The following is a 25,002-nucleotide window of genomic DNA, read 5'->3' on the forward strand; positions in this document are numbered from 1 at the left end:
TCTGTCACGACCCAACTAGGGCTGTGACGGGTACCCGATACTTGTACCGAGCACCTCTTATCTCGTATCGTATTCTTATTACTAAGTGGGCCGTATGAACATCACCGTACTTTTTTTTTTCTGCTTAACACTAACATTAGTAGCATAATTATAAACATAGGCTAGCAAACTTTACTAGCACATTACACAGCGACGAGGACCATCAAAAGTACAAAACATCTAGCTGTACATATCTCTCTACGAGCCTCTAAACATAGCACACATATACATAGGAAAGGCCGGGTTCTGCCGTGCCCGAATATATACACAAAATAGTACCAAGAAACTGAGGCTCCGGAACAACTGGAGCGCTACTACAATACTGCTGATGAAGCTCCAAGGAGTCAAATCTGTCTACCTGCTGACCTGCGCGGCATGAAACGCAGCGTCCACAAGAAGGGACGTCAGTACGAATAGTGTACCGAGTATGTAAGGCATGGAAGATAATACAGACAGAAACATAAGGTATGATTAACAATATCATGGGATCATAGGACATATAGTGATACAAGAAAGTAACCTGTACATAGGAATACCCTTTTCAGGCCGGATACCATGCATGCTTGTCTTTCCATTTAAAAAGAACGTTTCTTTTCGTAGACATAGAAAATAGAACTTATATCATGTCATGCCTTATCATATCATATCATATCATATCGTGTCATATCATATCATGTCATATCATATCATGTCATATCATATCAGGTCATAGCACATCATGTCATATCATATCAGGTCATAGCATATCATGTCATATCATATCAGGTCATAGCATATCATGTCATATCATATCAGGTCATAGCATATCATGTCATATCATATCAGGTCATAGCATAGCACCGAACAATGTCGGCTCGCCCACATAGCACCGAAATACATCGGCTCGCCCATATATCCCGCGTCCGGGCATCCCGCGTCCGGGATGATAAGCCAGCTGACCAGGTGGAAATGAAACATGTTTCCCTTCCCATCCCCATATATCCCTTCCCCCCACCCCATGTACATATTCATATCTTATATACATATGTCATATAAGCATGCAGGAGAGCCCAAAGAAATCATGTAGCCATCGGAGTGACATAAGGTCGGTGACCTCCGATTACATTATGGAACAATCGTGATCGCTTTGTCTCACCTTGAAGGAACGAGTATTTTAAGGTGGGACTATCAACAGAGAATAGCACTAGAAGATAACATAGTATGAAATCAGGGGCATCATAGGCATCAATTCATATTTTTAAATCTTTAGAAAATAGTGTCATGACCAAGGAATAGAATTAAAGATCAAGAACTAGTTGGACACTTTCATACTCATATTGAATCCTTAGCTTAAGACTCTTAGTCATGGAATCATTCTTGTCATACTTATCATAGACGTATTCTCTTCCTTAGCATCATCGTTATCATGGTCATCATAGACATATTTCCATTAGAATGGTACAGTACTTATCGTTTGATAATCGGGATAAGGATCAAAAGTTTCCTTTGGATTCTGCTTCAAAAAAGGTCAAGCGGAACAATAAGGAAAATCCGGGAACAATGGGCCCACCTCGGGCCGAATGAGGTAGCGTACACAATTTGCATATGTTACATGTCATGGCATTACTTGTGAGGGTTTTAAGGTAGTCGGGTCCTATTTATGCAAGTTCTAGAGGTTTAGGAAGTTTTTTTAACATTTCACACAATTTTTAATTCAATTCTTCTGAATGAAAAAGGGGTAACTTTAGGTGCGGATTCCGGAGAATAGAGTTGTCCCCAAGGCTCGTATCCGACCTATTACGTCTAAGACATGCCATGGAAGGAAGAGTGAAGCCTTACATACCTCTTTCCGCTCCTTATGCTATTCCAAATTCAAGTTGCAAATCCGCCAAAATCTACAAATTGGTCACATTTACCAAACTTTGATTAGAGCATTTAGAAGTGGAATCTTAAAGTAGCATTTGTCTACCGAAATTTCGGCAGCACTTCTCCTATAAATACACCATCTCTAAAACTTCAACTTGGCCAATTTTAATCAACCACAATCCGGGAATTCAACCCGGCCAAACTATCAACAACAATGCCAACAATCGTACTAACAATTTCAATAACCAACTCAAGATACATTCTAACACTTCAATTAACATACTACTTCCTTCAAGACTTTCCAACTCCAATAAAACAATAACAACCTAATAATTTACGCACCAACAACATCATACTAACAACATTACATTCCATACATGCAAGAACATCATATTCCATTTACATAATCTTTCAAAACAAGCCTCCAACTACTAAAACTTCACTAAGTTCATTAAGCTTTTATTTGCAACATAAAATCCACAACACAACAACCAAAATACTAAATAAAACTTACTCACCATTCCTTCACAATTCAACACATATACACGGCCAACACCAACACACTAAATTCATGGGTTTCCATGCATTTTTCATTATGGAATTCACAACACAACAACAATCAAGCTACTACATGAATTCAATCCAATTTTTCCATACACATGACCTATTCGGCCATCACAACATCATCAATATTTTTCATGAATTTCATCCTTTTTCACATACTACAACATACACAAACATCCACAACATATAAAAGATGATAAATTCTTACCTTTTCTCTTTGACTTCCCACTTAGTTATGCCTTGTAACTTGTAAGAACATGAAGTTTTCTTGCTCCAAAGACCACTTCACTTTACTAGGAGCCCTTCAATTTGTAGGAAATAATTTTTGAAGAGAATGTTTCCCAAGGTTGTTGTTGATGTAGCTATGGCCGAATGGCCTATGGGTTTTCTCCTTCCTTTTCTCTTCTTCCAAGTCTTGAAGTCTCTAGAAAGAAATGTGAATAAGATGACTAATTTGTCATCTTTTAAACTTACTTACTTAATTCCCACATGGGCTTGGCCCATTAAGAAGGGAGAGGGACGGCCAATCCTTGGCCCAATGATCAAGCCCACTATTTTTTTGTTCTACAATTCATGAAAAATTATTTTCCAAATTTCAAATTTACCCTTCTTCTTCCTCCATATTTCCACGAGTCATATTACGAATTTTCCCTTTATACCCTTGACCTTTCTTAATATTCCCACTTCAAAATTTTCATAAACAACTTATGCACCCAATAAGATTAAAATTATAGTCTTGCTCTTAACCTCCTGCCATTATCTTAAATTATCCAAATACGCAAAAATGCGGGATATAACAGTAGTAAACGAGAGGAAATGACATGGGGAGCAGAAGAAAGTATGCGATCCAGATACCCGTATTTATTCCAACCCCCAGAAGAGATTTAAGATGAAACACTAACGATATAAGGTATATATGCTTACTTTTCAAGCTTTTGGTCGTGTGTGGCCATAGATATGTTGATATTGTGATGTAGCCCTGTGAGGCGATAATATTATGGGCTGTTGTGGCAGGTTGGTAGTGCCAAATTACAGGGGAAACTCTGGCGAAATTTTCGTAGGATCCCGAGTGTTTAACATTCGAGGACGAATGTTCCAAAAGGAGGGGAGAATGTTACACCTTGAAAATATTCCCCGCGAACATACAGTGGATAGGCTAACAAAGGGCATAGCGTGTACGATGTTTTAATAAGAAGGGAATGACGTTTGACGACCTTAAGTAAGATTCCAAAGGCAATTGCAATAAGAGATATGTTATGCTCCATAATGACTAACTATAGGTTCTGAAAAAATGGAAAGTTGCAGATTTGCACTTTGGCCAGTTGATCGTAAAATGAAATACGGACCGTAAAGTAGTTTACGGGCCGTAAACTGCCATGTCGTATTCCAACTTCCAAAACTTCAACTTTCTGTTAAATGCTTTAATGGTTAAAGACGACTTGAAATACGGACCGTAAAACGAAATACGGCCCGTAAACTGTGTTCGTAAATCACCATGTCTCAGCCTGACTTTCTGGTTCTGTTATGATTAAATACGTCCATGAAATAAGGCCCGTAAACTGGAATACGGACCGTAAATTGAGTTTACGACCACTGTTGTACTTTCGACGACTGTTCATTTCAGATCAGATTTTGGGTTATTAAAAGGGGGACCAAGTTTATTATTTCATTTCCACATTTCACCCCTTCTCTCTAAAACATCTCTCTACATTTATTCCACAAGAATTCAAGGATTATTAGTGATCAACAACATTAACCAAGTTAATCAAGTGTAAGAAAACCAATTAAAGATCATACAAGTCAAGAAATCTCATTGGAGATGAACTAGGGTTTTTTCTCAAGTTGAGTATTATCAACCAAGGCTTGTTCCTACGACATCTAAGGTAAGATTTATGATATTTATATGTTGTGTAAGGTATTTGAGATTTGAAATACTTGGATTGTAGAAGGGTATAGAAAAATGGGTCATGAATGTAGAATAGTGCCATTTAGAGAAATAGCTTAACTTGAGTTACGATTCTTGATGTGTTGTGATGTAAATATGTTATAAATGATGTTGAGAACATGAGATGAGCAATGTATGAGAATGGACGTCGTCGTGCGTTATGGCCATGGATAATGTGGATGAATAATGACTATCGTTATAGTATGGTGAATGTATTATTGACGTTTGAGAGTTGATATACGCTATAGAGAAATGTCGTATAAATAGAGGAGACGTTGCAAGATTTTCTCTAGTTTTTGTCATGTATGCTAGCTATCGACTCTAATGATAGTATGACTTTAATGAAGGTAGAGACGTGAGCTTCGGAGGAGAACGTGAAAGTGTAGAATAGTTCAACGGAAAGGTATGTAAGGCTAATCCTTCTTTCATAAGGCACGGTTCTTTGGCCAAACGTCTAAATCTTCTATAAGACTATGATATCTTTCAAATGATGTGATCTTCCGAGCTTGTAAGCTCACGATTCTTGATACGCCACGATTGTGCTAAGTTCCTCGTATGACGAGTAAGCCTATAAAGATAGATGTGACGAATGACGATAATAGTGACAATGATATGGAAGACGACTATGGTGGTAATAGCGATGACGATAACGATGACGACGGTGATAGTAGCTATAATAGTAGAGACACTTATGAGATATTATGTATATGTATCTATGTATGACTATTAGGGAATCCCGAGCTTATGAGGCCGGGTAGGATATGTAAATAAATATGTATATGATTATGTAATGCGCGCACACCTCTGGAGATGGTACAGATAACCGTGACGCCTTGGTAGGGCCAGGTAGATATAACCGTGACGCCTTGGTAGGGCCAGGTAGATTTAACCGTGACGCCTTGGTAGGGCCAGGTATGTGTAACCTTGAGCCTTGGTTGGCCAAGTATGTATGAAACACCGGTCCTGCATGGTTGGGTATGCTATGTAAATGCTATGAATATGATATGAGTGTGTATATGAGATAGACACGAGTATGTATACGAATATTAGTATAAATATTGAACGGATACAATTATGGATACGGATATGGATATATGTACACAAATACGCATTAGAATGGAAAGTTCCTATGAAAGGGAAGTAAGTGCTTATGACGATGATATTACTATCTCCCATCCTGTGTTATCTTTCATATTGCTTATTATGCTTCTACATTGATATTGATCATGCTTTACATACTCAGTACATTCTTCGTACTGACGTCTTTTTGTTTGTGGACGCTGCGTCATGCCCGCAGGTGCACAGGGAGACAGGATTGATCCATAGCTACACTTTCAGGGACTATATAGCGGAGCTCCATTTCATTCGGAGCTATAGTTTTTGGGTACTTATTCTTTTGTGTACATAATTATGAGCATGGCAGGGTCTTGTCCCGCTTATGTGATAGGACATACTCTCCTTAGAGGCTCGTAGACATGTGTACGTGGTTAGATGTGTTTGGTCTTGTCAGCCTATATTTTGTATATCATTTTGTTTGCCTTGTCGGCTCATGTACATTGCCGTGGTATAGATACCAATGATGATATAAAGGCATTGTTGTCCAATGGGACTAGCATGACTGATGAATATAAATGTATGTTTAATCATGTGGCTCACCTAGATGTAAGTGTAAGTGCAAGCCAAGGGGCGCCTGGGTGGGCTAGCACCGGGCGCTCGTCGCGGCCCCCTAGACGGGTCATTACAGATACAACCTGTGTAACTTTTAAGGGTGGTTACATTTCATACATACATCATATATATAATCATATTACATGTATCATCATAACACATACATCATCCTACCATATCGATCATTATCGTTAACCCGCATCTGGGTAACCATCATATGCCGCCCACTAGTGGTGATCATGCCCGGCCCTCTAGGCTCGGTGTAAACATATCAACCTGCCTTAGCAGTGACATGCCCGACCATTTAGGCACAGTGGAATCGTATGCTGCCCGCCTTCGCGGTGACATGCCCAGCCAACTAGGCACGGTGGAATCGTAGCGTCACATGATTAACATAAACTCATCATTATCATACATATCATAGGCATATCATGACCTTATCATAACCTTAGCATTATCATACGTTTACCATTAATCCTACATTAAAACTTGGAGATAACCATGGCTATGTCGAGGTGACATAAGGTCGTGAACCCCCGACTACGTTATGGAGTGATTATAATCGTCATGTCTCACCTTGAAGGGACTAGCATTTTAAGGTGAGTGTACACAAGGAAGATCATCAACGACACAATACTTAAGATCATTAGCTTCATGGACATCTTACATTACTCCAGGATTCTTCATACTTATATTCATCATCATCATTGTCATGCTCGTATCGTATCACCTTTCTTTATCATGTGTGTAGGTAGCTTCTTATAGTCATGGACTCGTAATTTCCATTATGTAGCAAGATCATAGAAATTTAGGAAGATTCATGCCTTAGAAGGAAAGGATTAGCCTTACATACCTCTTTCGTTTAGCTATTCTATCGTTTGATCGTTCTTCTTCGTTGACCGCGTTTCTACCTTCAAGAAAGTTTATACTCATATTAGATAATCGATAACATAAGCGTGTTTGAACTAAAGCTATAGTAAATTGGGCAGCATCTCCTTTGTTTCTACTAATTTCTCCATATCATATATCAACTCCCAAACGTCAATAATAACATTCATAATATCATCATCAATGACTTTAGTCAAATTCATCATTATACAATCCCCACAATTTCCTCTCAAGCTCATCCATAGTCACAATCATAATACAGTATTACATTCATTCTCATCTAATGTTTCTCTCATACTCCTTACATCATTCATAATGTAATTACAATCACTACATATCAATATTCATGATTCATATTAATCTACTATTCACAATTGCCACTAATCTCATCTTTTGTAACCCATTTTCCATCTTCTTCCATAATCTAAGTGTTTCAACTTTTCAATACTTTAAACAACATGGAATAATCATAAAACTCACCTTTGAATGCGTAGGAACGGGTTTTGGTTGACAATGCTTCGCTTGAAGAAAACCCTAGCTTTAGCTTCCAAGGGATTTCTAACTTCCATAACCCTAGCAAGCTTCCATATGCTTGATTTCCCTTGAATATTGGTGTTTGATATTTGGTTTCCCTTGATTTTTATGTTGAACATGTGTATGGAATATTCTAGAAGCTTGGAGAGAAGTGAGGAGAATGAATATAATGAAGTGGGATCACATCTAAATACTTGGAAATACTCAGCCTGTCGGGACTTATACAGACCACTTATATTGTCCGTATAGCATTATATGATCTGTATAAGTGTCCGTGGTTCACCACCTTGGAAAACATTGTTGCTGTTGGGTTATACGGACCATTATACGATTCCTATAAAGTTCCACGGGCCGTATAATGTGGTCGTGTAAATCACATTTTTTTCAAAGTTGTCCTCGTCGTTTCATTTGATATCCAATCCTTATGCAACCTTCTTAACACTTGTTTAATACTTCATTAATGATCTAAACATCCCTATAACTCGTCCTCAAGGCCTTACCAAACAATCCTTAACGCAATAATTTACGAAACCTTTCCTAAACCCCACTTATGCTCCACTTGTCATTGTCATTCCTTATTTCGTCAATTCATATGGCTTCAAAGTCATAACGTATGCATTCTAAAACCACTAAATATCCGTCTTATAGTCCTAAGAACTTCCTGTTACCCTTAAGCTCGCATTGGTTCATTCACTACACGACGACATGGAATGGAATTTCCAAGGTGTAACACCGGTATCCGATACAAGTGGTCGTCACCTCACAAGTATCGGAACCCCTTTATTTACCCTCATTGTCCCCTCTTATTTGTCCAATTTTAACCAACCATGACACTTAAGTTAAGGTTCATTGTCTCAACATGCCTGTCGATAATTGCAGTAGTCAAGGGGAAGCAGAATCAGCTTTTGATATTCTATTTCCGAACCCATTCCCCATATAACTGCAAAACAATTCCCAAGAACTCATGTGGGGAATTTCTAAGGCTAGGGATAAAACACTCTTGAAAGGTAAGTCTCAACCCTTTACGTTGTTCATTCCATTATCACATTAAGTTCCATAATTAGTTTAGGGTTCTTTAATAGTGAATGAAGGGGCTAAAATTGTAGAATTTGAGAAACCCTTGAATAATGAATGGGTTAGTGATATTATTATTGTTTATTCATCTAGGGTTATAGAATATCAATTCCTAGGGTGGGAATTCAAGTTCTAATGGATGAGAATGATGTATTGAGACTTAGGTTTCATAAAGATGGTAACTTTAGCATAAAAACTGCCTGAAAAAGAGTTGAATTGATTAGAAAACCCATAAATGGGAATAGTATGATGGTTAGGGTTGATTTTATGATGAATTCACACTTAGTGATAGTTCAACCATTTGAAATGAGTAGATGTAGTTGGGTTCTCTTCCCCAATTGTTGTTTGTTTGAGTAGATGATCCATTACTCCCTTAGCTTTATGATAGTTAGACTTTGAATGTTCTGAAGCTTTGCGAAAGGGGAAAGCTATTGCAGAGTGATTGCATTGTTCCAATTCGGGTTTAAGGTAGGTTACAGTCTGCTTGAGTTAGACTTTGATTAGTTGATTGTATATGTTATGAAATTGATAGGAGAAGCATGATTAGGGCTTTGGACATAAAGTATGTTTGAAAATTCCTAAGTTTGACATTGGTTGATTTATTATGTGATGAATTGTTATGATATGATAAAGAAGAAGTTAGTGAATACTTTTCTTGTTGACTTGCAGTAATCCCTTATTCATGCTGTTGATGAATTGATTTTAAGTCTTGATATGACTTGTGACATGGTCATTTATGGTCCTTGATAATGATTTATTGACTGTTAAAATTCCCTATTGATTGTGGGAACGAAAATACATTGAGATAAGAAAGAACAGATAAATATGAAAAGGCACATTTGACAGAGGGTAAGGATATGGCCTAGTTATAGGTCATGATCCGAGGTCAGTTTCAGAGCGAGTGGTACATAGACACCATGGGTCCCTTGCAAGTCATTTCTATTTAGGCAAAAAATACCATTTAGCATATGTGTACCGATATGTGACAGATTTGAGATAATTTTTGAGTTACGGTTTTTTTGATAATGACATGGGTTGCGTTAGTCTTATTGATTACTATTTGTGTGGACTTATCTTATTTCGGTGTTGGATGATTCTTGTTGATAGTTTCATATGGTTATGTGCTGTTGTGCCTATCTATCTATCTATTCTATTGATTTTGTGATTGTATGCATGATACTAATCTTAGTTGCATGATACTACTCTTAGTCGGCCTATGATATCTACCGGTACATAGTGTTTGTACTGATGCTACTTTGCTACATTCTTTTGAGTGCTGATTGTAATCCAGCGATATCTACCAGACCTCATATTTAGCGTGAGGCCCGTTTTCGATAGATTTGAGGGTGAGCTCTTATCCATGCTAGGCTTCCTGAAGATCTTCTCTCATTGATGTCTATTTTCATTCCAGTCATTACTTATGTTATTTCAGACAATTTTTATTTGCTTAGCAGTTTATGTTTTAGAGTCCTTGTACGATGACTTTCGGTTTTTGGGGTTGTAATAGTTAGACTTCCACATTCGTTATTTATTTATGGCATGACTAGACGTTTTGGGTAATTATTACTTTTGTTATATTCTTGATAGTTGGTTAAGGGGATGGTTCGCCATCAAGGGGATTTATGTGGGTGCCACTCATGGCTGCTCATGTCGTGACAAAGTTGGTATCAGAGCCCTAGATTCGTTGATCTCATTGTACAAGGACATGTCTTGTAGAGTCTTGCGGATCAGTACAGACACGCCTGTACTTATCTTCGAGAGGCTATGGGACACTAGAAAAATTCAATTTCTTTCTTTCTTACTGGCCAAGGTTGTGTCCTTCCGAGCGGACGAGGTCGGCTCGGTGACCGAGGGCTTCAAGTTACTTGATTCAAATTAGTATCTGGATGATTCAAATTGGTATATGACTTTTATTTCTAATCTCTTACAGATGGTGAGGACTCGTGCGGCAGCAGATGGGGTCGCAGCTCACGGTGGAGGGCAGGCCGCTGGGGTCGCAGTTCGTAGTGGAGGCCAGGCCAGGGCCCGTGGCCATGGCAGAGGCTGGGGAGCAACAGCACCAGCCAGGGGTGGGACTTTTGCAGCTGGTCAGGCCCGCGCTGAGTCCCCTAAGCCTCAGGTAATTCCAGATGAGGCAGTAGAGTTTGCAGCAGCACCAAATCAGCCAGATATTATGGCTTCTCCAGTGTTTTCAGACGTTATAGTTAGAGTGTTGAACTTGCTGAATGGGTTGATAGAGGCAGGTGTGTTACTAGCTGTTCCAGGTGCTCAGGGTGCCAAAGTGGGTGATCCAGCTCCAAGCGGAGTTCGTGCTTCGGGGTTACAGCATGCTGCTGCTGTGGCTCCTTGTTTGGATGAGGCTCCAGGACTGAAGGTATTTCCTAGACTAGTGGGAGGATCGGTGTTGACCGGGGATGAGCATGATTTATTTTGGAGGTTCACTAAGATAAAGCCAACAGAGTTCTGTGGCACTGAGGTTAAGGATGCTTATGAATTCATTATGAACTATCATGGGAGGTTCCATAAGAAGGGGGCAGTGGAGAAGTATGGTGTTGAGTTTGTGTTCGTGTTTATTGATGACATCTTGGTGTATTATCAGAGAAAGAAAGACCATGACAAGCATTTGAGAATTGTGCTTGGCCTGTTGAAGGAAAAGAAATTGTATGCCAAGTTTTCCAACTGTGTGTTCTGGCTCAGTTTCATGGCATTTTTGGGACATATTGTGTCCAAGGATGGGATGATGGTTGATCCCATGAAGATTGAGGTGGCTAGAGATTGGGCCACGCCTACTTCGGTGACTATGATTCGGAGCTTCGTGGGCCTTGCAAGTTACTATCGCCAGTTTGTGAAGGGGTTTTCATCCATTACTTCCTATTTGACTCAGAAGATTATGCTTTTCCAGTGGTCCGATGAGTGTGAGGAGAGCTTCCCCGATTTTTGCTTTACCAGTAGAGGGAAAGAACTTTACAGTCTATTGTGATGTTTCTCATATTGGATTGGGTTGTGTGTTGATGCAAGAGGGTAAGGTGATCGCGTATACTTCGAGGCAGTTGAAGGTCTATGAGAAGAAATACCACACTCACGACATAGAGCTGGCAGCAGCAGTCTTTGCTTTGAAGGTTTGGAGGCATTACTTGTATGGAGTCTATTGTGAGGTCTTTACAGATCATCGTAGTCTTCAGTATGTGTTCAGTCAGAGGGATCTGAACTTGAGGCAGCATAGATGGATGGAGATGCTCAAGCATTATGATATCACCATTCTTTACCATCCGGGAAAGGCTAATGTAGTAGCAGATGCATTGAGCCGAAAAGCAATGAGTATGGGTAGCTTGGCACGTTTGATCATGAGAGAGTGTCTTTTAGCCATGAAGGTTCAGTGTTTGGCTAATGGTCTAGTGAGACTTGATATTTCAAAACCTGCCAGGTTCTAGCTTGTGTGGAGGCGAGATCATTTCTCTTGGAGCAGATTAAGGCCCAGCAGTTTGAGGATATGAAACTGTACAAGATTCGGGATAAGGTGCTAAGTGGAGAAGCCAATGAGGCTATTCTTGATAATGAGGGTGTTTTGAGGATTAAGGGGGCACATTTGCATTCCTAAAGTTGGTGATTTGATTCCATTAATCTTGAGAGAGGCTCATAGTTACAGATATTCTATTCATCTAGGTGCAACAAAGATGTATCGTGACTAGAGACATCATTACTGGTGGGGTAGGATGAAGATAGATATTGTGGAGTTTGTTGCCCGGTGTTCGAATTGCCATCAGGTTGAGTACGAGTACTAGAGACCAAGTGGTATGATTGAGGGATGCCTATTCCCGAGTGAAAGTGGGAAAGGATAGCTATGAATTTCGTAGTTGGTCTACTAAAGACCTTGGGCAAGTTTGACAAAATCCGCGCACTTCATTTCACTTCAGATTACCTACAATTCAGAAAAGTTAGCAAGCATCTACATTAGAGAGATAGTTCGATTGCGTCAGAGTTCCATTGGCCAGGGAGGCTCAGACTCTGGCTAACAGTTTCACAAGGCTTGATATGTCTGGTTCGGGTAGAGTGTTGGCTTGTGTTGAGGCGAGATCATCATTTTTGGAGCAGATTAAGGCAATGCAGTCCGAGGATGCGAGTTTGAGTAAGATTCACAATAAAGTCTAGCGTGGTGAGGCCAAGGAGGCCGTGATTGATGATGAGGGTGTCTTGAGAATCAAGGGGCGTGTTTGTGTTCCCCGTGTTGATTATTTGATTAAGACAATTGATAAGTCCAAGTGCATTTGTGTTTTGATGATTGTCAAACTACTTCAGAACCAGTTAGAGACCTGGTCTGTGATCTGTTCTCTGTACACCTTGTACTGTCGACAGAGACAGCTGTAAAGCCGAGCCACTTGTTGCACACAAGTACATCAGTAAGTTGGCCTATGCTTTAGGTCAACATTGAAGAATGGTCTCTTTTCACCCCATATACTCCCACTATATATACAACATGATGGCAACATATTTGGTAGACTTGAAAATCTAATCTAAATCGTGCAAAGCTGTCGACGCAAGTTCTCAAGATCTCTTAAGAATGAAGTTACTTTCAAGTTGAAGAACCAGATCCTGATATGAGTTTAGTCTATGTTCTTTAGGTAGTTGTAAATCTTTGTTTATTTGTGCTTAAACTGAAAACCCACTCTTCTTGTTTAGAAGCTGTTTGTAGGTATCTTAAATTCTCAAAGTGTGCTTGTTGGAAGTGTGTTTCCACAAGCTTTTGAGTGGTACACTAGGCTAGAGTTTGTCTAGGTGTATTATTGGTCCTTGACTAAAGTTAGTCAAGTGAAAGAGCTTGCAATCGGAGTATTGCAAGTATGGAGGGACTACGGGGGTTAGTTCCTAGGTTACAAAAGCATTATTCTAAGGGTGAGGGATTATGGGAGTTAATTCCTAGCTTACGATAGAGTTGTAATCTGAAGTTGCTCGTGTAGTGGAGTTGAAATCCTACTGGGGTAGGTCGTGGTTTTCAATCCCTTGAGCAAGGAGTTTTCCACAATAAAATCTTGTGTACTTTACATACTGCATTGCATAAGGGAACTGGTACACAACCAGGTCCTTCCATACTGTTTGGTGGACGCACGGCCTATAACAACAATTTTAGTGAAGGCTCACAATTCTAGGTACTCCATTCATCCTGGTGCTACCAAGATGTACCGTGACTTGAGGCAACAGTACTTGTGGGCTAGGATAAAGCGTGATATTGTTAAGTTTATTGCATAGTGTTCGAATTGCCAGCAGGTGAAGCACGAGCACCAGAGACCCGGAGGTACAGTTCAGCGAACGCCCATTCCAGAGTGGAAGTGGGAGAGGATAGCGATGGATTTTGTGGTTGTTCTTCCGAAGACTTTGAGAAAGTTTGATTCAATTTGGGTCATTATTCCTAGATTGACCAAGTCTGCCCATTTCATATTAGTTCAGATTACCCATACTTCCAGAAGTTGGCCCAGATTTATATCCGAGAGAGTTTTCCATCTACATGGGGTTCCTAATTCCATCATATCCTGTTACACCTCGTAGTTTGTTATGTTAACATTCGTTAGGTGCTAGCTGCGTAATCGTGGATATTGGAGTACCTTATAGGATATATGAGATATGCCCCTACCTTATGATTATGAGAGTTTAAGTTCATATAATAAGTGAGGGAAGCATTGGAGGGCGAGTGGATTAAGGAAATTAAGTTGTTGGAACTTTGGAGAAAGATAGGGGACAATTTTGGTCCAACTTGGAGGAAGAATATATTTTAGCATATGAGGAATTTTGAGGTGAAGTAAAAGCCTAAATTGAAGTTCATGAAGTCTAGTTTTCAACGCAACAAACCGTGCATCAATCCGACATCGGAGTCAAACGTTATGAGCATTTTAAGATGGGATGTCAGAGCAGGGAATTAACCCTGCGCGAACGCGGCAGAAGGTGGTGCGAACGCGTAGAGGAGGACCCAACAACTCAGCCTGAACGTGCCTTGAGGCAGCGCGATCGCGCTGAGAAAATTTTAAGTTTGTCCAGGCAGATTGTGGAATTCTATATAAGGAGGGCTTACCCCTCTTTCTTCATCCAAACACACTAGAAATCCCCCAAATATTCTAAAAGTTTCCCACAACTTCCCAACATCAAATTTGTTACACCTTGAAATTCTCCCCGCGAACGTACAATGGGTAGGCTAACAAAGGGCATAGCGTATACGATGTTTTAATAAGAAGGAAACGATGTTTGAAAACCCTAAGTGAGATTCCAAAGGCGATTGCAATAAGAGATAGGTTATGCTCCATGATGACTAACTATAGATTCTAAAAATGTGGAAAGTTACAGATTTGCTCTTTGGCCAGTTGGACGTAAAGTGAAATACGGACCGTAAAGTGGTGTACGGCCCCGTAAACCACCATGTCGTATTCCAACTTACAAAACTTCAACTTTCTGTCAAATGTCCAAATGGTTAAATACGACTTGGAATACGGCCCGTAAACTGCGATCATAAATCACCATGATCCCCAGCAAGCTTTCTGGTTCTGTTATGCTTAAATACGCCCACAGCATACGGACCGTAAACTGGAATACGGCCCGTAAACTGGGTTTACGACCACTGTGCACTTTCGACGACTGTTCATTTCAGATCAGATTTTGGGTTATTAAAAAGGGGGCCAAGTTTATTATTTCATTTCATTTCACTTCTACATGACACCCCTTCTCTCTAAAAAATATCTCTACATAAATTCCACAATAATTCAAGGATATTTGGTGATCAACAATATAAACTAAGTGAATCAAGTATAAGAAAACCCATTAAAGGTCATTCAAGTCAAGAAATCCCAATGGAGATAAACTAGGGTTTTTGCTCAAGTGGGGTATTATCAACCAAGGCTTGTTCCTAAGACATCTAAGGTAAGATTCATGATATTTCTATGTTGTTTAAGGTATTTAAGAGTTGAAATACTTGGATTGTAGAAAGGTATGGCAAAATGGGTCATGAATGTGGAATAGTGCCATTTTGAGAAATAGTTTGAATTGAGTTATGAGTCTTGATGTATTGTGATAAAAATGTGTTATAAATGACGTTGAGAACATGAGATGAGCAATGTACGTGAATGGACATAGTCGTGTGTTATAGCCATGGATATGGGTAATTGAAAGCAAATTGAGAAATGTGGATAATGTGGATGGATAATGACTATTGTTATGGTATTATGAATATATTATTGATGTTTGGGAGTTGATATACGTTATGGAGGAATGTCGTATAAATAAAGGAGATGCTGTCCGATTTTCTCTAGCTTTAGTTATATATGCTAGCTATCGATTCTAATGATAGTATGACTTTGATGAAGGTAGAAACGCTAGCATTGGAGGATAACACGCAAGTGTAGAATAGTTCAACGGAAAGGTATGTAAGGCTAACCCTTCTTTCATAAGGCATGGTTCTTTGGCCAAACATCTAAATCTTCTATGAGGCTATGATATTCTTCAAATGATTCGATCTTCCGAGCTAGTAAGCTCACGATTCTTGATACGCTACGATTGTACTAAATCCCTCGTTAGGCGAGTAATCCTATAAAGATAAATGTGACGAATGACGATAATAGTAATAATGATGTTGATGACGATTATGATGATGATGTAAATAGTAAAGATGCTTATGAGCTATTATGTATATGTGTCTATGTATGACTATTATTGAACCCCGAGCTTATGAGGCCGGGTAAGATATGTAAATAAGTATGTATATGATTACGAAATGCGCGCACACCTCTGCATATGGTACGGATAACCATGACGCCTTGGTAGGGCCAGGTAGATGTAACCCTGAAGCCTTGGTAGGGCCAGGTATGAGTAACCTTGAGACTAGGTTGGCCAAGTATGTATGAAACACCGATCCTGCATGGTCGGGTATGCTATGTAAATACTATGTATATGATATGACTATGTATATGATATGGATACAAATATGAATACGAACATGTTATGATATGAATGCGAATAAGGGTATGTATGCGAACATGAGTACATCTATGGAACGGATACGGATATGGATGTATGTACGTAAATACGCATTAGAAACAGAAAGATCCTATGCAAGGCAAGTAAGTGCCTATGACGATGATCGTACTGACGTCCTTTTGTACTGAGAAAGATCGTACTGACGTCCTATTAAGAAAGATCGTACTGACGTCCTTTTGTTTGTGGACGCTGCGTCATGCCCGCAGGTGCACAGGGAGACAGGCTCGATCCATAGCTGTATTCTCAGAGACTACATAGCAGAGCTCCATTTCATTCGGAGCCATAGCTTTTGGGTACTTATTCTTTTCTGTATATAATTATGGGCATAGCGAGGTCCTGTCCCGCTTATGTGATATGTTATACTCCCCTTAGAGGCTCGTAGACACGTGTATATGGTTAGATATGAGTGACACCTCGGAAAATTTTCTGTGAGCATACAATGAATAGACCAACGAAGAGTATGAGTCTACGATGTTTTACTAAGAAGGGAATGACTACCAATGAGTTTTGAAAACGCGAAGGTTGGCGATTTGCATTGCGACCCAGTGGTCGTAAAACACAATACGGCCCGTAAAGTGATTTACGGACCGTAAAGTGCCATCGTCCTCCAACTATCAAAACTTCAACTTTCTGTCAAATGTTGAAATGGTTAAATACGACTCAGAATACAGACCGTAAATTGAAATACTGCCCGTAAACTGCGACCGTAAACCACCCTGGCCTACAGCAAACCTTTCTGTTTCTGATATGCTTAAATACGATCGTGGAGGACGGACCGTAAACCAAAATACGGCCCGTAAACTGGGTTTACGGCCACTGTGCATCCCGACTATTGTTTACAAAATCAGATTTTTAAGTTAAGTATAAGGGACCCCAAACTCATTTCATTTCATTTCTCATCTTCACAATTCAAGAATTCTCTAGAATACTCCAAAACACTTCATCCACAAGAATTCAAGAGAATCAAGGGACAATCAAGATCAACAACACCAAATTCATGAAAACAAGAGTGTGATACTTAGCTCAAGTTCATCTTCCTCAAAGAAAACCAAAAGAGGTGAAGTAGGGTTTTGGTGCTAGAGTAGAGACTCCACTCAAGGTTTGTTCCACCATCATCCAAGGTAAGTTTCATGACCATTTCATGTTGTTTAAGGTATTGGAAGGTTAAGATACCCGAATTGTAGAAAAGCATAGCAAATGGGTCATAAATGAGTGAATAGTGCCATGAGTGAATGGTAGTTGAATTGAATCATGAATGTTAGTGTGTTGTGAGTATGAATGCGTTATAAACGACATGTAGACCATGAGATAAGTGTGATACATGAGAAAATACTATAGCGAACCCTAAACCATAAAGGTGGTAAAAATGAAGAGAAATGGTGGATCATGGTCATTGTATATGAATGATGATTGTTGATTTCTATATTGTAGTAGTTGTTGTGGGTGTTCGGAGTTGATATGGAATATGGGAAAAGTAGTATAAACAAAGGAAGTGCTGCCCAATTGTCTCTAGAAATAGTAGTGCATTCTTATAGTTGATTAACTAACGTTAGTACGAATCCTCTTTCGAAGGTAGAGACGTAACGTTGAAGGAGAATAAGCGAACGCTAGATTGCTTAAACGAGAAAGGTATGTGAGGCTTAACTCTTCTTTCAAAAGGCATGAATCCTTCAAGTTTTCCATAATCCTTCTATAAGATGAAGCTTATGAGTCCTTCTATATATCGAATCACCTATAAGCATGATAATAATGATAATGAGCTAGAGTATAGAGATTCAAGAAATTGTGGCATGATGTTCCTACAATGCTAATGATGTTATTATTGTTACCACTCGCCTTATGCCTTATTTCCTTCAAGGAGAGGCATGATACCCATGAAATGTCCATAACACAATCGGGTGTTCATGACCTTACGTCACCCCGACATAGTGTGGTTGCCTTAAAGCCTAATGTATGCTATGACAATAAGATGATAAATAATGCTAACTTGTAATACGACTATGGGATGCATGGAATACCAAGAAATGATAACATGATGCTATGGTATGAGATGTGTAAGAGTGATGTGTTATGATTGATTTTGTGATGATATAATTCCACCGCGCTACGATGGCCGGGCATGTCATCGCTAAGGCGGGCTGTGATGTTACACCGAGCCTAGAGGGCCGGGCATGATCACCACTAGTGGGCGGCATATGATGGTTACCCGGACGCGGGTTAACGACGAGGACTGTGATGAGATGATTTATATGATGTGATGACATGTATACCATGATTATATAAAATGTGATATATGTAAGTAATGCGATTGCCTATGACACTTTTGCAGGTTATACCTTTGCCTCTCGACTCATGATCTTCCTATTATGTTTGTTTATTTCATTCCCGCCTTACATACTCAGTACAATATTCGTACTGACGTCCGTTTTCTTTGGACGCTGTGTTCATGCCCACAGGTAGAAAGGGAGGAGATCTTGCTCCAGATTCTTAGAGGTTGTTAGATGACTGAAAGCACCCCATTGCCCTGAAGGTGCCTATGATGATTCTTTTGTGTACAATTGTAAATGTCATCTCATAGAGGCTCGTAGATACTCAATGTGGGTCATGTGGTCTCATGGCGTGGTCATTGTGTAAATATATACATATATATTATTTTTCTAGCCTAAGGGCTCATGTGTATAAAAACATTATGTTCCTAAAGGAAAACGGGTTTTCTTATAAATCGAGCATGAATCCGATAAATGATTGTTAAATAAGCCTAAGGAGTACTAGTACGAGCGGTGCTCGGCGGTTAGCCCCGGGTACCCGTCGCGGCCCCTAGCCGGGTCGTGACAATATGTCTGGCCTTGTCGGCCTATATTTTGTATATCATTTTGATGGCCTTGTCGGCTCATGTACATTGACGTGGTATAGATGCCAACCATGATATGAAAGCATTTTCGTCCAATGGGACTAGCATGAACTGGTATCAGAGCAGTTCAGTCCTAGGGTGTGTCTACGAGCCGTGTCTAGTAGAGTCTTGGTTATGGGTGTATTGTGCGCCACACTTATAAACAAGAAGCTGCGGACATTTTAGGAATAAATGACCTTCTTTATTCATAAGAATCGTGCGATAGAGCTATGATATAAGAAATTCTTGTCCCTTAATCGTGTGTTGTGTATTTCAGAAATGCCTGTAAAGAGAAAGGCTACAGCAGCCCAAAAGGGCAAGACGGTGGCAGAAAAGCGGGTTGAAAGAGCACTGCCACCGGTAGTAGAGGAAAGTGAGTCCCAGAGTGTGGCTCAATCTCAATCCTCCCGTTCAGTACCTATATTAGAGGAGCGTGAGGGAGCCTCATCCCCAGCTCTAGCACGTCCAGCTCCTCCAGCGGATGCTTCGGGCCAAGATCTAAAAGAGGCCATACATTTGCTTACCCAGTTAGTTCCTGCCCAGACTCAGCGGCAAAGTACAGGGCAAGGTGACAGGGATGTTAGTGCAAGAGCCCGTGACTTCATTACTTTGAACCCTTCGGAGTTCTTTGGGTCAAAGTCGGAGGAGGACCCTCAGAATTTTATTGATGGTATTGTCACACCCTAGTCTTACTAGGGTGTGATGGGCACCCGACCCCATATTCGGACCCGAGCGAACCCGCTGACTCTTATTACATACATACTCGCTTGGACTTCTAACTCAAATAAAATGAAATACATAACAGGAGCTTTCAGACAAATTTCTTTCGTCGTTCTCAAGTCAAATAAAATCTATAATTATATGGAATTTATATCATAACACAAAATGACACATCGGCTGATGGAGCCGCTTACAGAACTGACATTCAAAACCCACGACTCTGTCTGCAAAGTCTCTAACATCAATCAGAAATCATAACATATAAACTCTGACTCGGCAACACTCCGAGAGGAAATGGAGCTCGCCAATCCTACTAGAACATCTTCTACAATGGCCTCTACTCATCTGGGTGTACCTGCGAGGCATGAAACGCAGCCCCCGAAGAAAGGGGGTCAGTACGGAATATGTACTGAGCATGTAAGGCATGGAATACAGAAAAGAGGATCATAACTGAAACAGAGATTTACCAGAACCAAGTATGACCTTTTAAAACATCAAAGCACTTTCCTTTTTAAATGAAAATCATGCATATCCACATCATATATCATATATACAGATAACGTGTCCCGGCCCTCCAGTGAGGGACTCGGTGGATAACATCATACATGTCCATATTATATATCATATATGCGTAATGTGTCCCGGCCCTCAAGTGAGGGACTCGGTGGATAGGATCATGCATGTCAACATCATGTATCATGTATACATATAACGTGTCTCGGCCCTCTATTGAGGGACTCGGTGGATAGAGTCATGTATGTCAGCATCATATACCATATATACATAACGTGTCCCGACCCTCTATTGCGGGTCTCGGTGAATAAAGTCATCATATGCCATCCTGGCCGCCATCCCCGTATCATCATATCATCATAGACATATACATATAACGTGTCCCGGCCGGCAAGTGAGAGGGACTCGGTGAACAATGCAGTGGAGTACGCACGAGAACATATCCTGGCCCGGGCTCAGTGAAGGACATACTGAGGCTTGCACGAACAGAGTAGTGCGAAACCATATGCACATAAATCAAGACGCGATAGACAAGTATACTTACCGACACCTGAAGGCTTAGAAATAAGTTTAGGGTCAATCCGATTTAGTATAAGAAAGTTATGGGCGTTTGAAGTACAGAACCTTCTACGAACGTTTCAGAAGCCATTTTTGAAAATCAAGGCAACAATCATGTTAGGTACCTTTCGGATATCGTTATGGACCAAATCAAATAGAGCTTTTGGAACCATATGTACGTATCAAAATACATCAAGGAATCAACAGAATAATCAGACGTGCTATCATTTGAAAATCAAAACCTTAGTCATATCAATTATCTTTCGAATGCCATTCAGAAACATATCAAACAGAACTTCGGACATCATAGATGTTGCTCCCAAACGCACACGCAAGTATACGTGATCGTACAAGTAATATAGACTGTTAAGTCCAGATATCGATCCCACAGAGACTTAGATTCTGCTGTCAAACTAATTCAAATTCGAATGAAACTATTCAAGAAAGTGAAAATCAAGATTGTTTGTTGTACTAAACTAAAACTTGAAAAGTAAACAATTTATGATGGGTGTTTTTTTTTTAGACTGGGACAATGTTGACAGAGATTGTAAGAATTATCAGATGAGAGAAAGATCTAGGGTTATGGCTTTCGACAATCCAGTTGATCTTCAGACAATTCCACCTATTTTCTTTCCTGGGTTACTAGTTAACGGGTCAATTATGCTTTATGATATTCTCTCGAACTACTCACAAGCCTGTAGATGTTACCTTAATGCCTATATCTCTATGGTTATCAGATGTAACAAGAACGCATTTATTTTACCGTATTCACTAAGTAGGGCAAACGGGTATATCTCTATCCTCATTAGCTAAACGATTAAATCGAAAAAACTCTATTTATTCTTATTACGTACGTGAATTCCCTTTCTCAAGTTCAACCCACGCACCACAGATAGTGTCTAACTATTGGCCAGATAATCAAACAATTGAAATCAAGAATAAATAAGCAACCCACAATATGAAAAATCAATAGATAATAATTCTCATCACATCAATTTTCAAGTCTTTCGCCACAACCCTAGAACTAGGAGATTTAGCTACTCATGATCCGATCATAGACAAAAGAAGCCATGAATAAACTAGGGTTGAAAAAGATGAAAAAGAAAATAACCTAGAGAGAGAAAAAGGAGAACGGTGGCTTACAAATCCTTCTCTAATCCAAGAATATCGTTCTCAGCTATATAAACGTGTATATATAGGCTAGGGTAAAAAATAATAAATAAGGAATCCAAATCCTAGTCTAATCGGGAAAACGTCCGCAGAGTCCCGCTTTCCTTCCGCATCGCGGAAGGATCGCGCAATGTTCTGCAGCTGCTCGCCTTCTTCACGCGATGCGGGCCGATCGCGCACTCTGATGGTTGAGTTTGGTTTTTCCGCTATCTTCACGCGATGCGGAACATTGGCCTGACTTTCTGGAGCTTCTCGCGATCCTTCCGCGATGCGGAGGGAAAGCGAGGTTCTGCAGGTGATTACTCTTCCTCTAGTTCATCCTTTGCGGTGATCGAATCGTCACCTCAGCCAATCATCATCTGCTACGACTTCCAATCATTTCAAGCACATTTTCCATCGTTTGTCATCGTCGTACCTATACATATAAAATATAACGACATAAGTTCACATACGACAGTTATTTCATGAATTAAGCGATAAAAGTCATAAGAAGAAGTTGTAATACGACACAAAACATGATATTTGTGCCAAATATCACCACCCCCCACTTAGACTTTGCTCGCCCTCGAGCAGACACAAACCAACATCAGCCTACACTTCTAGCTCACTCATTCAAACAGGTTTGCAACGGGATTCGGCTAGTATGGCTATTTAAAAAGAAAATTCCCAAAACCACAACAATAAGCCAATTTGCGAAAGCCATGCCAAAGATTTAAAACCTCATTTTTATCACCAAGGGCCACCTTCCTAAAAACACTTCCAATTTAAAACCCATTGACCTAACGACACCACGTTAAAGCATGTAAACAACCTTCTGATCAAGAAATCAATGCTTCACCACTCTGTTGCTAATTATGTGCCCTCACCAACATAAAGTAGTCCATATCCCTCAAGAATCACATATGTTTGAATCAATGGACATAAAATCATTAAGTACGCTCACTCTCACAAAGAATACCACATGTAAAGTACGACATACCATAGGCTTGCCCGTAGTGTAACCACTCTACTAATACAAGTCAGACGAGCCTAGAATCAAGTAGGACTTCGAGGGTTGTAATGTAGGCTACGGGACGGGTAGGAATTATTTGGATAATAGTGACTAACCTCCCTAAGCACTTTAATACTTATACATTTGTCGTTCTTGCACTATTTATTTATTAGCCCTTATTCCACACCAACTAACCTTTCAATTTCTCCCAACTCACCCCATTTTCTTTGTTTAAGCACCACTCTTTTTTTAAGATCACACAAGTTAGAAGGGAAACTTTTTCGCTGCACATTTTGTTTTTTAAATCCCACTAACACGTGAATTAGTTCTGTTCATTCGGTGCTCCCATTGTCTTCCTAGATTACAGTTAACAACCATTTACCTTCTTTTCGCCTCCCAACTCCCATTATGCATGTAATTTGATTAAAGTGCTTCTGGAGTGTTTTGGATCAAACATTGAGTGATGTAGAACGAAGGGGTAAGGCTAATTAACTGCTATCAAAGAAAAGGCTAACGACTCAAAGGGGTTAACTAGGGTGTCATTTGCACGCTGGTAGGATAACTTTTTAGGTTGTTTAGTGACTAACCAAAGAAACGCCTCTATCACTTTCTAGGCTCAACCCAACTTCATTTCGCTTTGTGAACACACAGGGCAAGTTCTAGATGTCAATACCAAACATGGATTCAAAAACGAAACCTTACTCACATATGGCACATAATCAACGCAAGAGGGATCCGGTTGTCCCTCGAAACAATCAACAACAATGAAAGTCTATAATGCCAAGTGGGTCATATGAGTCAATACAAAAACCATTTTCAAGTGCTTCCAAGAAAAGTAATACAGTTTCACGGCATGCTTTCACAAAACATTTCAAAATCGCTCATATGCCAAGACTTCACCAATCCCGTGCACCTAGCATTTGAATGTACCTAACCTACGGACTGATTTTCCCTCAAGCAGGTTGTCATCCACCCGTCATCAGGAACAACCCTTTCTATGACTAAAAAAACAAATCTACCTACGCCCGGTTCAAAGGCCCCCCCCCTTGGGAAAGAACCGAGGCCATAAGAAAACCAAAGGGGGTGGATGATGAATGCCTACTTATGAGGGACTTAAGAAGTTATCAAAGAAAAATAAAGAAAATAAAATCTTTTATTTTTCGACACTAAGATGCATAACTAAAAAGGAATCCTAAAAAAAAAAAATCCTACGGCATTCTAGTCATCATCCGCAACCTCAAAACATGGTGTTACAAACCAGGGACGTATTTCCCCACCCCACACTTAAAGGTATGCACTTCCCTCAATGCATGTAAACTTGAAAACAAATAAAGCACAAGCGAGGTAAGAAATACTCCCTGGAGCCCACTAGGGCCTAGTCGTCCTCATCAAGAAAGTCCTCATCATCGGCCGCGCCCTCATCTGGCTCGGCATTCTCTTCATCCTCTTCGTCGTCGCCTTGCATCAGCGACTCTGCCTCCTCCTCCTCTTCACATGCGGCTATCACTCGATCAGCTGAGTTCTCGTCCTCATCCGCGGGTAACTGAGATAGCTCTCCCACCAATGGCCGAGAATGTGGAGTGTGTGGGT

Source organism: Lycium barbarum, chromosome 3 (genome assembly GCF_019175385.1).
Source record: "Lycium barbarum isolate Lr01 chromosome 3, ASM1917538v2, whole genome shotgun sequence".
NCBI classification, from domain to species: Eukaryota; Viridiplantae; Streptophyta; class Magnoliopsida; order Solanales; family Solanaceae; genus Lycium; species Lycium barbarum.